A 15,642-nucleotide genomic window follows, 5' to 3' on the forward strand; every position below is an offset into this window, starting at 1 on the left:
TGTTTCTGAGCAATTATCTTGAAAATGAAAGTCAAAAGGAGTTTGTATGCTTCCTTAATAACTTGATTGTAACATTGAGTTGGGTTTTAAATGTACTTTCAAAAACGCTGTCACTGTCAGGAAGGTGTGCCTGCACAGGAGATATTAGCTCATGAATAAGTCTGCTTGGCAGATCGAGTGAATGTTTGTCTCACCCATGTACAGTGTAGGCGAAAGAATAGTCCACAGTTACAAATGAGGACTTTCAGGTTTTTCTCATTATGCCACTGGGACATGGCAGCCTTGAGAGAGGAAGGTGGGGAGGTTTCGGTACTATGACTGTAACTCACCAACCTGGCTTACTGCAGATCAGGGCTGTAATTACCATACCCTGTAATCATGCTCAGACTGGCCAATCTGTGTCTCCGTTTTTTTTTTTTTTTTTGTAGTCGGCACATTAATATGGTTGCAACCTGAGTCCAAATGTATGCAACTTCACATTGTTCCTTGTGAAAATGTTCTCTTTTTTTTTTTTTTTTTTACAAAGTAGCTTTTAAGTATCCTTGTTTGTGTGCTTGTTTTCACTGACCAAATAATTGAGAAACAGCGAAGAAATCAATTTTGAACTAAATGATAGTGTAATATGTGGAAATAACTTGCATGTTCAATTATATTTTGTGATGGAATGTGTGAGTCATCATGAACTTTAACTGTGTGTATATCTGTCATAGCTATGAGTGAACCGCCAACCGTCTGTTATATGCGCACAGGAAAATAGATTGTGAGCGTAGAGAAGAAAAAAATACATGTTTATAACTGATAATTGATCGCATGGTGCAAGAATGACAGCAATTAATTGACTATTGAATGTTTTGATGGACACAGCTTTGTAGAACCAAAACATACATTGCCTATGCTCAACAAACGCGAACTCGAGAACAAATCGTTGTAGGGGCTGCAGTTCGCGAACGACTGTGCTTAACACCTTGCCTGGCTACCCAGACTTGTTCCGACCAAACACTACGCCATGCTCACGGATGTTAGTTTCTTCTCCGGAATGAGAAGTATGTAGCAAACGACAGAGCAGCGGAAGAGTCGTCAGGCTACTCATTACCCTCACGGCAGTCAAGCAATGCATTCCGCCAAAAGTCATAAACAATCTAGTCCAGTTGCAGCCACAACAAGACCTTGTTTCAGATGTATCAATAAATGATCTTATACACTGAACAAAAATATAAACGCAATGTGTTAAGTTTTGGTCCCATGTTTCATGAGCTGAAATAAAAGATCCCAGAAATGTTTCATATGCACAAAAAACGTATTTCTCTCAAACTATGTTCACAAATTAGTTTACATCCCTGTTAGTGAGCATTTCTCCTTTGCCAAGATAATCCACCCACCTGACAGGTGTGTGATATCAAGAAGCTGATTAAACAGCATGATCATTACACAGGTGCACCTTGTGCTGGGGGTGATAAAAGACTGCTCTAAAATGTGCAGTTTTGTCACACAATACAATGCCACAGATGTCTCAAGTTTTGAAGGAGTATGCAACTGGCATGCTGACTGCAGGAATGTCCACCAGAGCTGTTGCCAGATCATTTTATGTTCAATTCTCTCCCATAAGCCGCCTCCAACGTGGTTTTAGAGAATTTGACAGTACGTCCAACCGGCCTCACAACCGCAGACCACGCGTAACCATAACAGCCCAGGACCTCCACATCCGGTTTCTTCACCTGCGGGATCGTCTGAGACCAGCCACCCGGACAGCTGATGAAACTTGGGAGTATTTCTGTCTGTAAAAAAGCCTTTTTTTGTGGAAAACTCTATTCTGATTGGCTGGGCCTGGCTTCCCAGTGGGTGAGCCTGGCTCCCAAGTGGGTGGTCCTGTTATGTGAAATCCATAGATTAGCGCCTAATGAATTTATTTGAATTGACTGATTTCCTTACATGAACTGTAACTCAGTAAAATCGTTGAAATTGTTGCATGTTGCATTTATATTTTTGTTCAGTATATTTGCATGCCTAGCAATCAACAAATCTACATTGTTTAAAGCACACATTTACAAGTCTCAGTCACAAATTACAGCTCCAACAAGCTTCCTATGGTGCACACCATATTAACGAGAAGCTTGTGGAGTCATGACTCTTTCGAGTTTTCAGTTCATTGTTCGCCGGTAGTGGGTCCTGCGTGCTCTGGGCATTACTGACTCAAGTGAAACTAAATGAGTCAAAAGATTAATTCTTCTGAGTGAACGAGTTGAAAGATCTGAGTCATTAAAAAAAGACGAAATTCCCATCACTAGAGAAAAGCACAGCCTTTTTGAGGAAGGTATAGTGTACAGGATGGGACATGCCCAGAGCAATTACACTGGAATGTACCCACAATGACTATGAGCTCGCTCAGAGTCACAATACCCCTAGCAGATTGAGTAGCCTAGCCTACACCCAGGGACAGGGTCCATTTCCACGGAAACAAGTAGAGGAGCGGTGAAACTTGAAGCAGTGAGATTGTACAACTCCTGCAGTATCCCTTCTTCCCCTTATCACGTGTTTTGGGGGTTCGTCCATCTGAAAATACTAATGGAATGTACGTTGTGTGTGTTCATTTGACTTGGTGTGTGTATCTGTGTCTACCACCATGTCATGTATATTGGTTGACATGTCCGTTTGCTTTGTGCTAGTGTTAGTGTCATTGTCATTCTACGTGATTTGTGTACAGTAGGTGTGGTGTGTGCTTGTGTATGACATAAAAGTAGTACAACAACCAAACTCTGACTAACTCTCTCGCTATCTCTCTCAGAATGACCTTCTTGACCCTAACCAGTCAGGCTCCAAGACGGATCACTCAACCGAGACTGCTCTTCCCTGGATAGAGTGTCTGGTAAATTACTCCTATGTAATGATATGTAGTATTTGTGCAGTATAATATTGTGTAATCTATAAATGACTGTATATCTTATACAGACAGTGTGTGCGCGCAAAATAGACAAACACAGAAAGCTTTTTTTAAATGTAATTGATACACTTGGTCCAATACTTTAACAAACTTAGAAAATATACAGCAGTTGACAGGTTTCAAACAAAGAAGAAAAGCATGACCACAACCAATAATTCATGGAGGCTCTCCGCACTGCCAAAGCTGACTCTCTCTCCTCTGTTCTCATCCTCCTAGATCTATCCAATGCCTTCAACACAATGAACCATCAGATCCTCCTCTCCACCCTCTCACGGCTAGTTGTCTCAGGCTCTGCACACTCTTGAATTGCATCCTACCTGGCAGGCCGCTCCTACCAGGTGACGTGGAGAGGATCTGTGTCTGCAGCACATACTCTCACTACTGATGTCCCCCAGGGTTCGGTTCTAGGCCCTCTCCTCTTCCTTCTATACACCAAGTCAGTCTGCTCCGTCATATCCTCACATGGTCTCTCCTATCATTGCTATGAGGATGATACTCAACTACTTTTCTCCTTAACCCCCTTCTGACACCCAGGTGGCGACACGCATCTCTGCCTGCCTGGCAGATATCTCAGTTTGGATGTCGGCCCACCACCTCAAGCGCAACCTTGACAAGACGGAGCTGCTCTTCCTCCCCGGGAAGGCCTGCCCGCTCCAAGACCTCTCCATCACGGTTGTCAACTCCACGGTGTCGTTGTCCACAGAATGAAAATACCCTTAGCGCGACCCTGGACAACACACTGTCGTTCTCTGCAAACATCAAAGCGTTGACTTGCTACTGCAGGTTCATTCTCTACAACATTCGTAGAGTGTGACCCTAACTCACACAGGAAGCGGCGCAGGTCCTAATCCAAGCACTTGTCCTCTCCCGTCTGGACTACTGCAACTCTCTGTTGGCTGGGCTTCCCGCTTGTGCCATCAAACCCCTGCAACTTATCCAGAATGCTGCTGCCCACCTTCCCAAATTCTCCCATGTCACCCTGCTCCTCCACACACTCCACTGGCTTCCAGTCGAAGCTCACATCCACTACAAGACCGTGGTACTTGCCTACGGAGCAGCAAGAGGAACTGTCTACCTTCAGGCTCTGCTAAAACCCTACACCCCTACCCAAGTATTCGGTTGTACCACCTCTGGTCTCCTGGCCCTCCCACCCCTGCCCTATGGGAGGTCTGCTAAATGACTAAAATGTCAAATGTTAAAAAAAGGGGAGAGAATATACAGCTAATCTCTGTCTTAACGCCCTGTATGTCCTGAGGCCACCCCCGAGCCTAACTGATGGGACTACTCCCAGTGTCCAAGACTGACTGACACCCCAAACTGGCACTGGGCAGACCTTGCCACTGGCACTGCCACACAATTAATGGATGAACTGTGCACAGTAACATTAGGGAAACCAGTTCCATAGCGTATGGCTCGCACATTTAATGACATCATATTTCAAGGTGCCTGGTAAATTAGTATGAACAAAATAAACTGCACTGAACCCATAAACTGTTGAAATGTCGCCAAAAGCAGATATTTATTCTGACCTAAGGAAAAATCTAACCCTGATAACAGAGTAATTGCCGTAAAAGACAGGGAATCCAAGTTGCGAAAATTCTAACTTGTTCTTTGAAGCCCTGCTGCTATTGACCATGCAAGAATAGGTCAGATAAGTCTGTGTCAACGTCATCATTTCTATTGGGCTTACTCCACCTTAGCCTCACAGCTTCAGAACTGCATATCTGGTATATTTTTCCCATCGATATTTGGACATTCGTATTAACTCTTGAAATGCGGGGCTCTATTTTCGGCTGATGCTAAGGAGGCGCAAGTGTCAAACAATGATGGGGCGGCAGCGTAGCCTAGTGGTTAGAGTGTTGGACTAGTAACCGGAAGGTTGCAAGTTCAAATCCCCGAGCTGACAAGGTACAAATCTGTCGTTCTGCCCCTGAACAGGCAGTTAACCCACTGTTCCTAGGCCGTCATTGAAAATAAGAATTTGTTCTTAACTGACTTGCCTAGTTAAAAAAATGTAAACTGGCGCACTGGCATTTTCCAGCCTTAACAATTTACTTGTCTAACATCCACTCGCTTGCGTTGAGGTGGGAGCGGTGGCAATATTTGAGGTGTGTCCAGAAAAACAAGTGCAAAAGGGACAATTTCAAGCAGCGCTAATGGAAAGTTTTAAGACCCACAAGAAGCAGGTCTTAACGGCAACGCAGTTGATAATGTCATGGATTTTGAGAGTGGAAGCGCAGACTATCCAGCCATGACACACAGTGCCCATGGAAAGAGAGATGTGCCATTTGTGCCAGTGAATCTCTTATTTATAAACATAAATACCCCCCTTCCCCTCATTTCGTTGAATTTGATTAAAAGTCAAACATAGCCTACCCTCCCCTTAATCAAGGCTGGTTTATCCTGGCCACTAGCCAAAAGTAGCCTACGAATAAAGGGGTTTTAAATAGTCTACTGAGAGTGCTTTTCGCTTGTTCAAGTAGGTTGTCCATCCCCACTTACAAAAAAACGCCCCTTGTCGGATTACAAAAGACACGCTCCTCCAAACTATTCAATCTGTCTCGAACACAATGCAATTTCGTCTGCTATTTCTGGAGAAGTGCAAATATGATCTGTAAGATGGTTCCATGATGTTTATAAAACATTACATTTGTGAGCAGTATTATGGTGATTCCCCCTTCCTCTTTAGTTTGGATCTTTATCCAGCTCCTGTGAAAAGTTTGGTTGTGCTAAAACCATCCATAGTCTAAGTTGCTTTATCTGTATTATACGCCCACAGATAGCAATTAGGGTGCCTTTAACTGTATTTAGGCCTATTTAAAACAAGTTGTTATTCCATTTTTGAATATGATTTGACTAAGAAATAATACATGAGAGGCCTCGTGTCTATCATCACATCACAAGCATGACAAAAATGTCATAACACATGGACTCGAGTGTATTATTGCTTTAAAACAATGGGTTACTAGCATTAAAAAGCTAGATTCTTTCCCAACAAAAAGGGATGCTAGAGTTCACTAACACTGGTTGTCAAGTGCAATTTTAGGCATTCTCTGGTCGTTAGAGGGATAGAGAAGCAACTGCTCTCTCCCTCGCAATCGCGTATTCTTCTGTCTCTTCTCTCGTTCTCCGTGTCTGCCCCACGCTAACCTAATGTAGCAGGCATGAACGAAACACACAGAACAGACAAGTAGGCACGCAATGGATTATGGTCATTGTAGTTAATTACCACATTTTCTGCGCTTAACTATCTAGCACTACTGAGCATGTGTGCAACATTTCCTCACGCTGAGTCAAACAGATCAAGAGATATAAACATGTGTCTGTTATAGTGCCACCGTGTGGTCGATCTGAATGTACTTAGATATGTTGAGCCTTGACAGTGTTTGGGACATGTACCAAGTTTTGTTACAATACAAATATTAGTGTCGGAGTTAAATGCATTTATGTGCCAGACCACGCCCACATTAATGTTTATTGGTCAGTAGCGGCCATGTTGTTTGAGATGCTATCCTGTAAGAGCTTGGTCCATAGATGCAATATATCAAGATTCGTGCAGATCGGTCATTTGGTGCCAGAGGAGTAGCGTTTTAAGTGTTTTTAATAAACTTCTAAATGGCGGAAAATCCATCATGGAGGACCTTATGGGTCCTTGAGGCATATTTGTTCCTTGAGACGAACCTATGTAGATTGGGCAGATTTGTTGCCACTCAAGACCGTTTGACCTGGCTGATTGGGCTGCACTACGACATAAGCCAGCGACCAGTATCGACATGCCTAACAAAAAAACCCCGGACACAGTGCCCTTCGCTCCCGCTTGACAAGCACTACTGTCCTGCAAGGGAATGGGAAGTAGGTATACCTAGTAGCCAATAGCAGGGTGACAGTCACAGTAAGCACATGCAAACAACGCATGAAGCAACAGTACACCCATCGTCAATACATTTAATCAAAAACAAACAATGGTCAGTTTTATAACTGAAAATGTACAATTATTTGTGTAAAACTAACAGTGAAATATGACCCAGACTCATCCTGTCACGGCCGTCGTCGGAAGGAGACCAAGGCGCAGCGTGGTTCGCGTACATTTTAGTTTATTATTGTAAATGTCGCCAACAAAACAAGAAACAAAGAAACGACTGTGAAGCTTAACAGGGCTATAGTGCCACTAACAAAGATAACTACCCACAAACACCAAAGGAAAAAAGGCTGCCTAAGTATGATTCCCAATCAGAGACAACGATAGACAGCTGTCCCTGATTGAGAACCATACCCGGGCCAAAACATAGAATCACAAAACCTAGAAATAAAGAACATAGAATGCCCACCCAAATCACACCCTGACCAAACCAAATATAGACATAAAAAGGCTCTCTAAGGTCAGGGCGTGACACATCCTCTGTCTTAAAAACAGAAGTCCAAACTCGGTATGGTAGCTCAATGCACGGTAGTTGCCTGGTAAGAAATGGAAGACAAACACAGCTCATTCAAAACCATCTAACGTATAGCAGAGTGCTTTTGACACACCCACTACTTTCCTTCCGACACACCCACTCCTTTCCACACCCCCACTACTTTCCTTCCGACACACCCACTCCTTTCCACACCCCCACTACTTTACTTCCGACACACCCACTCCTTTCCACACACCCACTACTTTCCTTCCGACACACCCACTCCTTTCCACACCCCCACTACTTTACTTCTGACACACCCACTCCTTTCCACACACCCACTACTTTCCTTCCGACACACCCACTCCTTTCCACACCCCCACTACTTTCCTTCCGACACACCCACTCCTTTCCACACACCCACTACTTTCCTTCCGACACACCCACTACTTTCCACACCCCCACTACTTTCCTTCCGACACACCCACTACTTTCCACACCCCCACTACTTTCCTTCCGACACACCCACTCCTTTCCACACACCCACTACTTTCCTTCCGACACACCCACTCCTTTCCACACCCCCACTACTTTCCTTCCGACACACCCACTCCTTTCCACACCCCCACTACTTTCCTTCCGACACACCCACTCCTTTCCACACACTACTACCCCCACTACTTTACTTCCGACACATGCACTCCTTTTCACATCCCCACTACTTGGCTTCTGACACACACTTCTTTCCACACTGTCTACTACTTTACTTTCGATAAACACACTCGCCCTTACTCTGGTCGCCATATTGGGATGTAGCTAACCCTGTCTCCCTTAGGCCTCACCATTTCACGGGAATTAGCATTTTAATTTGGTCTTACTGAAGAAGATGCATAATAATAAATATAGCTGCAAGCAACAAATGCCGGGGTTCAGCTATGGGCCCACTGTGCCACCATCAGGAAAATTGGAAACATTGGCCTAGAACAAGTTACTTCTGTACTGTTTACAATTCTTGCCAAATATCAGATCTCCAAATCAAACTGATCATGCAATATAATATGCTTTTGATATTTTGGAAAATGTTCACTGATGTTTACTACTTTAAAACGCATTCTTCTACAGAGCTGATGGACCGATTGGCACCAAATTTGGTATATAGCATCTATAGATGCACATCTTCAAACACAACATTTTCTAAGACTCCTGCACAAACAGTATGGCCACTATGTCCAAAAGCACCACCATGCGGCCAAACTAAACCATACTATACAGGTTAGCTAGATTCATATCCCTGAGCATGTGTGCTAAATTTCATCACTCTGAGTCAACCAGATCAAGAGATATAAACATGCACCCATTATAGAGCCACCGTATGGTCGATCTGAATGTGCTTGACAGTTTTTGGAACATGTGTACCAAGTTTTATTACACTATGAATATCTGTGTTGGAGGTATATGTATTAATGTGCCAGACCACGCCCACATTAATGCTTATTGGTCAGTAGTGGCCATGTTGTTTGAGACGCTTTCCTGGATGAACATCAGTTGTGAGAGCTTGGTCCATAGATACCATATATTACGTTTTGTGGAGATCGGTCAATCGGTGCCAGAAGAGTAGAGTTTTTCACAAAATTCAAAATGGCTGAAAATCCATAATGGCGGACCTTTATGGGTCCTTGAGGCATATTTGTTCCTTTAAAAAATATGGACGTACAGTGGGACAAAAAAGTATTTAGTCAGCCACCAATTGTGCAAGTGTAAGGCCTGGGTGTCGGAGTGTGAAGTCAAGCGCAGGAAACAGCAGGTGCAATAACAAATGTTCTTTAATGAACACGGAGAAACTAGGCCACCCCACTAACCCACTGGGTGTACTCCATAAACAACCCCAGACACAGGGGGAAACGAACACAGTCCAGCAAACACGATGCACGAAACAAACACCACTACTTACTAACAAACAATCCCGCACAAAGAAACGTGCAGGCCGGCTGACTAATAAGCCCCACTAATGAACCCTAATACAAAACAGGTGAACCCAATAACCACATAGGGAGGGGGAGAAAAGGATCAGTGGCAGCTAGTAGGCCGGTGACGACGACCTCCGAACGCCACCCGAACGGGAAGGAGAGCCTGCCTCGGTCGAAGTCGTGACAGCAAGTTCTCCCACTTAAAAAGATGAGAGAGGCCTGTAATTTTCATCATAGGTACACTTCAACTATGACAGACAAAATGAGGAAAAAAAATCCAGATAATCACATTGTAGGATTTTTAATTAATTTATTTGCAAATTATGGTGGAAAATAAGTATAATATGGCGATTTAACGAACTAGGCCATAACGGACTAACATTCAAATTGGATTTGATGACAAGGCAATACATAAAAGACCATAAATACCCAACTTAAAGCAACCACATATTTAGCCATGGAGCATGTTCTGATTGGCCAGTGAGGAGCCAAGCCTCGACACACCCACAACTTGTTTATTCATCAAAACCCAGCCCTTTCGCGCCACCGTCAGCTACGGCTCCCATAATTCCGGTTATGAAAATAGCTAAAATATTTCGGACACACCCCCAAACCTAGAAAACACAAGCTAACGCCAGTGCTAAGATTTGCCATTGCATTAGGTTTGTTAAAATAGAGCCCAGACTGTATCTTGGTTGTGGGTTCATGGTCTGTTACAAACAAAATACATAATATAAAAGAATTTGCATTCACCATTTACATAGTGTACTGGCGGCAGAAGGAAATCCTGATGAACCGGACCTACAGAAATAAGAGGGATGTTTACACCTACTATTGCCATCATAGTAGACTGGGCTAGGTGTCGGTGACAACCTTTGTCAACTGCTGAGGCACAGCCAAAACTAGTAGCAGTCTTTGCAGCTTCATTGGAATCTAATGTCACTGTTTGCCAAGGGGAAATTCATAACTGTAACTTCTTGTTCAAGTAAAACATGTCTGTGTACTACAAACTTAAATATATCTCTATTTACATTATTCCCCTCCCCCTTTTACAAAATACTGAATTACAACAGCATTTAGTGATTATCATGTGATAATGCAAAACTCATTGACATTATGCTTGACTAAGATGTTACAATTCATAACTGTAATGATCTTATGGAGAAATATACATAGTGTACAAAACATTAGGAACACCTGCTCTTTCCATTACATAGATTGACCATGTGAATCCAGGTGAAAGCTATGTTCACTTATTGATGTCACCTGTTAAATCCACCTCAATCAGTGTAGTTGAATGGGAGGTGACAGGTTAAAGAGGGATTTTTAAGCCTTGAGACAACTGAGACATGGATTGTGTATGTGTGCCATTCAGAGAGTGAATGGGCAAAACTAAATATTTAACTGCTTTGAACAGGGTACGGTAGTAGGTGCCAGGTGCACCGGTTTGTGTGTCAAGAACTGCAACACTGCTGGGTTTTTCACGCTCAGCAGTTTTCTGTGTGTATCAAGAATGGTCCACTTCTCAAAGGACATCCAGCCAACTTGATACAACTCAAGGAAGCATTGGAGTCAACATGGGCCAGCATCCCTGTGAAACACTTTCGACACCTTGTAGAGTCCATGCCCTGACAAATGGCGACTGTTCTGAGGTAAAAAGGGGATGCAACTCAATATTAGGATGGTGTTCATAATGTTTTGTACACTCAGTGTATGTGACAGACTTGGCCTGAAAATCGGGCATTCGAAGTGTCACACACAACAAAAGCAGTCTGCAGAAGCCATAAACATGTAAAACTGTCATTCACATTGTCTGTTCTCCATAGCAGCGGAAAGCAGCGACGAGGTATGCTCGTCAATTTTAAAACAGCTGGGTTGGGCAGTGACTTTGTGCCAAGCGGCTCGGCATGGAGGCACAGGTTCGTCTGGCAGGCTTTTACCTGGTACGCCTGAGTTCAAAGGTTTGAGCAGAAAAACAACAAGACTAAACACTGAGGGAGTTCTTATTTAATCATGTCCAGATCTCTCTTCTTAACAAAAGAAAGTGAAATGACATCTTAGCAGCTGTTTTTATCCAGAGCGATTTACAGTAGAGAGTGCATACATTTTCATACTGGTTCCCCCCATGTGAATCAAACCATCATCCCTGGCATTGCACGCGTCATGCTCTATCAACTGAGCTTACACAGGACCATTCATCCGGTGTCCCACATGTTTGAGATGCTCTATGCCATCAGAACTTTTCATTGACCCTAAAAGGTATTTACTACAAATAGATTTTATGATGAGTGTCGAGGCTCAAGAGAAGACCCAGATGCAGACAGTTTCGAAGTAACAAACGTTTATTACAAAAACAGGGGGGCGGGCAAACGACAGGTCAAGGGCAGGCAGAGGTCAGTAGTCCAGAGCAGAGTCTGAAAAGGTACAGAACGACAGGTCAAGGGCAGGCAGAGGTCAGTAGTCCAGAGCAGAGTACGAAAAGGTACAGAACGACAGGCAGGGTCAGGGCAGGCAGAGGTCGGTAATCCAGGATGGTATAACAAGGTACAGAATGACAGGCAGGCTCAGGGTCAAGGCAGGTAGAAGGGTCAAAACCCGGGAAAGCTAGAAAACAGGAACTAGAGACAGACAGGAGCACGGGGAAAAAACACTGGTAGGCTTGGCGAAACAAAACGAACTGGCAGCAGAAACAGAGAACACAGGTACACCGTGGATAATGGGGAAGATGGGCGACACCTGGAGGGGGCTGAAGACTAGCACAAAGACAGGTGACACAGATCAGGGTGTGACAGATGAGTATGATGTTCATTTAAATGAAATACGAGTTTTGGTTTAAATTGTTTTATACATTAATCCTACATTGCTATTAGTGTCACTCAAAAATCTACAGATTGTCGAATGATTTCCTATCGAACGATTTGTTTCCAAAAGAGACTCCTAATTGTACAAGTTGGGGGTCAGGTCTGAATGACTTATTGAGTTTGGGACAGTGTTGCAATAACATTGACCAATAAATGATAACTGTACACTATGTAAGCCACAGAGACACATGTTGGGTCACATCTGTTCAAGTGACGCATACATTCCTGTGAGGCATCAATGACCACATCATTTCCTCTCTCGTAGATGAAATAGAACCAGCGTGGTACTTTGGTCACCTTGTCTGCGCGGAACTGAAAGTAGTTTGAGGATTCAAACTTAGATTGACCATTTCACTCGCTCAAGATATGTACATTTTTAAGTCCATTGCTCTTTGTCCTGGTAGTGTTTGTAAACCGTAACATCAGCCTACTGTAATAATGCATCAGATTATGACATTTGGGAATGAATATTCATATGCAATGTACCTTATTATTCATGCAGAAACCAATGACAAGTGATAAGTGTACGGTAAGCTTTCTGTCCTTACTGGAAGTGATTAGTGTGCTGTGTGTGTGGTTTGTGACAGGGTGTGTGTTACATGGAATGTGATCCATTCAGGGAGGGAAGTTAACCGTATTGGCCTCAACTCAGGTATCACATGACCAGACTCAGACACAGGTCAGGTGCATGATGGGATAGGGCTGTCTGATCTGTCTGACATCCATCACGTCACCTCTGTTCTGCCTCACCTGGAGGCGTTGGGGTTGAGTAATGCCCCCCCCCCCCTCCCAGCTTTGTCCCTCTGACTAAAACGCCATGCCCTGAATGGTGCTGAGCGCACGCACGCACGCACGCTCACACACACACACACACACACACACACACACACACACACACACACACACACACACACACACACACACACACACACACACACACACACACACACACACACACACACAGACTTACACTACAGAAACTCAAAAAGAAACAGAACTCAGACAGAAATGCAAAAAGCAGATTTGCACACACACAGACACACACACGTACACATGTACACACAAGTGCACATACACAAAACAAAATGCATTAACACACACTTGCATACGTGCAAACATGAACAGTCATGTCTGTGTACCATACATAGGAGTAAGTAAGAAATGAATGGGCAAAATGTAAGGGTGTACCTTTCAGCCTGGCCGTCACAATGACTGTAGTGCCATCTGCTGGTCCTTAGTCCTTCTTATATATTCCTCACATTTTTGTGAGCTGATCGAATTATCCTCACTTTTTACCAGGGTAGTAATGCCATTAACATTTCAGTCAATTCAGAAAGTTAACCAAATTCCAATGAAAAAGGTGTCTGACTGGAATTGAAATGGAATTGACCCCAAAACCTGTTTCTACAAGATTGCTGAATGTTACTCTGTCTTTGTCTTGGCACTACAGAATGAGTGGCATATCTGTCTATCTATCCCTGCCCAATCATAACATCCTTACCAAAAACAAACTCAGATTTCGATGCTGGTAGTTAGGTTTGCTAGGCCTTAGTCTTGCTTGGCTAGACTCACAGCACCGTGCTAGAAAATAAAGACTAGCTAGCAAGGCCCTAAAGTTGTGTAGACAGTCAGGGTTGGGCAGTAACTGATTAATCTGATTACAAAAAAGTTACCAGCAGAAATATTGTAATAGGATTACAGATACTTTTGAAAAACTAGATTACTTTTTGGATTACTTTTAAATTGGAAAAAAGGTGCAAGTTTATTTTTGTTCCACCTGAGCGAGTCTGACCATAAGTGAGAGACCACTATGATGGCACACCAAATCCTTTTGATGGAACCTTTTTGTCCTCTTCTCATGCCGCTTAAGGTGAAAGTAATCCATAAGTAACTGAAAGTAATCAGATCACATTACTGAGTTTGGATAATCCAAAAGTTACATTACTGATTACAATTTTGGACAGGTAACTAGTAACTGCAACGGTTTACATTTAGAAAGTAACCTACCCAACCACGTGTTGCCTAATGGTAATTACTTTTTCCCGTGTCACAGTAGTCCTCCTGCATTGTAGCAGTTACTTCAAAGCAGCAGTAGTAGGACCACACACATTCTGGCAGGCTTGTAATGGTTGATAACAGTAGCCAGAACACACTGACATTTCCCAATCCCTTCCCCACCCCCAAACACAAATAGCATTACTCAACATCCTAAAGTAAGCAGTTTCAGCCTTCCCTTGAAAGGAGTCATCCACTTCCTATATCTATTTCGATCAATTAGGGAGCGAGCACACATGGCTGACTCCCATATAGTGAATGAATCCAGGGGAGTATCACAGAGCATTCTGGGTTGGGGAGATTTACTGAAAGTGATGCAGTAACAGATACAGGAAAGGGAGTTACCCTTTTGATACTGTCTGACTCAACGTGACAAAGGAGCCTAGTACGCCTTCACAATGTGAGTTAAAGGTACACGAGCACACACACAAGTGCGCATGCGCAGCACACACACAAAGGGAACCTAAGGACATGGAATGTATGTCATCTATCCCCACCGGTCATTAGTAGGTGATAGGATGTTGTGATGTGGGTCAGTGAGATGCTTTATGTGAGCTAAACATTCATTATTACCACCCTTCCCTTCCCTATTATTACCATTACCACCCACCCTTCCCTATCGTCGGTTGCCTAATATCTATGGTGATTCTTGAGACAGGATGTGCTGGAACGTAACCGTCCAACGTCACACTAGTAGAAAAACACACTGCTCTGAAAATCGTATTGTGCTGTCTCTTAATCATCATGGTTAAACACTGTGTTCCCTTGATGACCTAACTATTAGTGACAGTGACAATGGAATATCACTCACTGGATTTCACATATGGGGATTTCACAATAAGGCACTGGAGTTTATGTAGCGTTATGGATTAATGACACAATTACAACAGGAATGTTTCACGTGGAAAATCATCAGGTGACCCAGTCATGATTTATCAATGTCGTTTTTCTATGCAACTTATACAACTCCCATATCCACACTTGTCAGTCACCCAAAAGTCAATACGGGCTAACTGTACTCACCTTTCCGTTCACATACAGTAAGTTCAGCAGCAGTACAATGTTTATAGCCTACTGTACAGTACACACTATACATGAAAGCATTTTAAAGGCGTGTGGGGCACTCTAGTGGCTGATCAAAGGTAAATAACCGCAGAAATGTATAGCAGAGGAGGAAGAGGAAGCGAGACATTCCACTCCTTCATATAAAGACAATGAATGAAGCAGACCAGACCCAGCTGCTAATGCATCGGTGCCTATGGGAGAGCCACCCTGTTAAGCAGACCAGAACATACCTTTTTTTTAATGATGAACGGCCTGAGTGGGAAATCATTATTTATCCTTCAGCTTTTTGTATAGTAGCCCACATGCAACCATTTTAAAGCATTTTGAAGGCTAGTGATGAAATCTAATGGCCTAACATAATC

The sequence above is a fragment of the Salvelinus fontinalis genome, chromosome 32 (assembly GCF_029448725.1).
Source record: "Salvelinus fontinalis isolate EN_2023a chromosome 32, ASM2944872v1, whole genome shotgun sequence".
Classification (NCBI taxonomy): Eukaryota; Metazoa; Chordata; class Actinopteri; order Salmoniformes; family Salmonidae; genus Salvelinus; species Salvelinus fontinalis.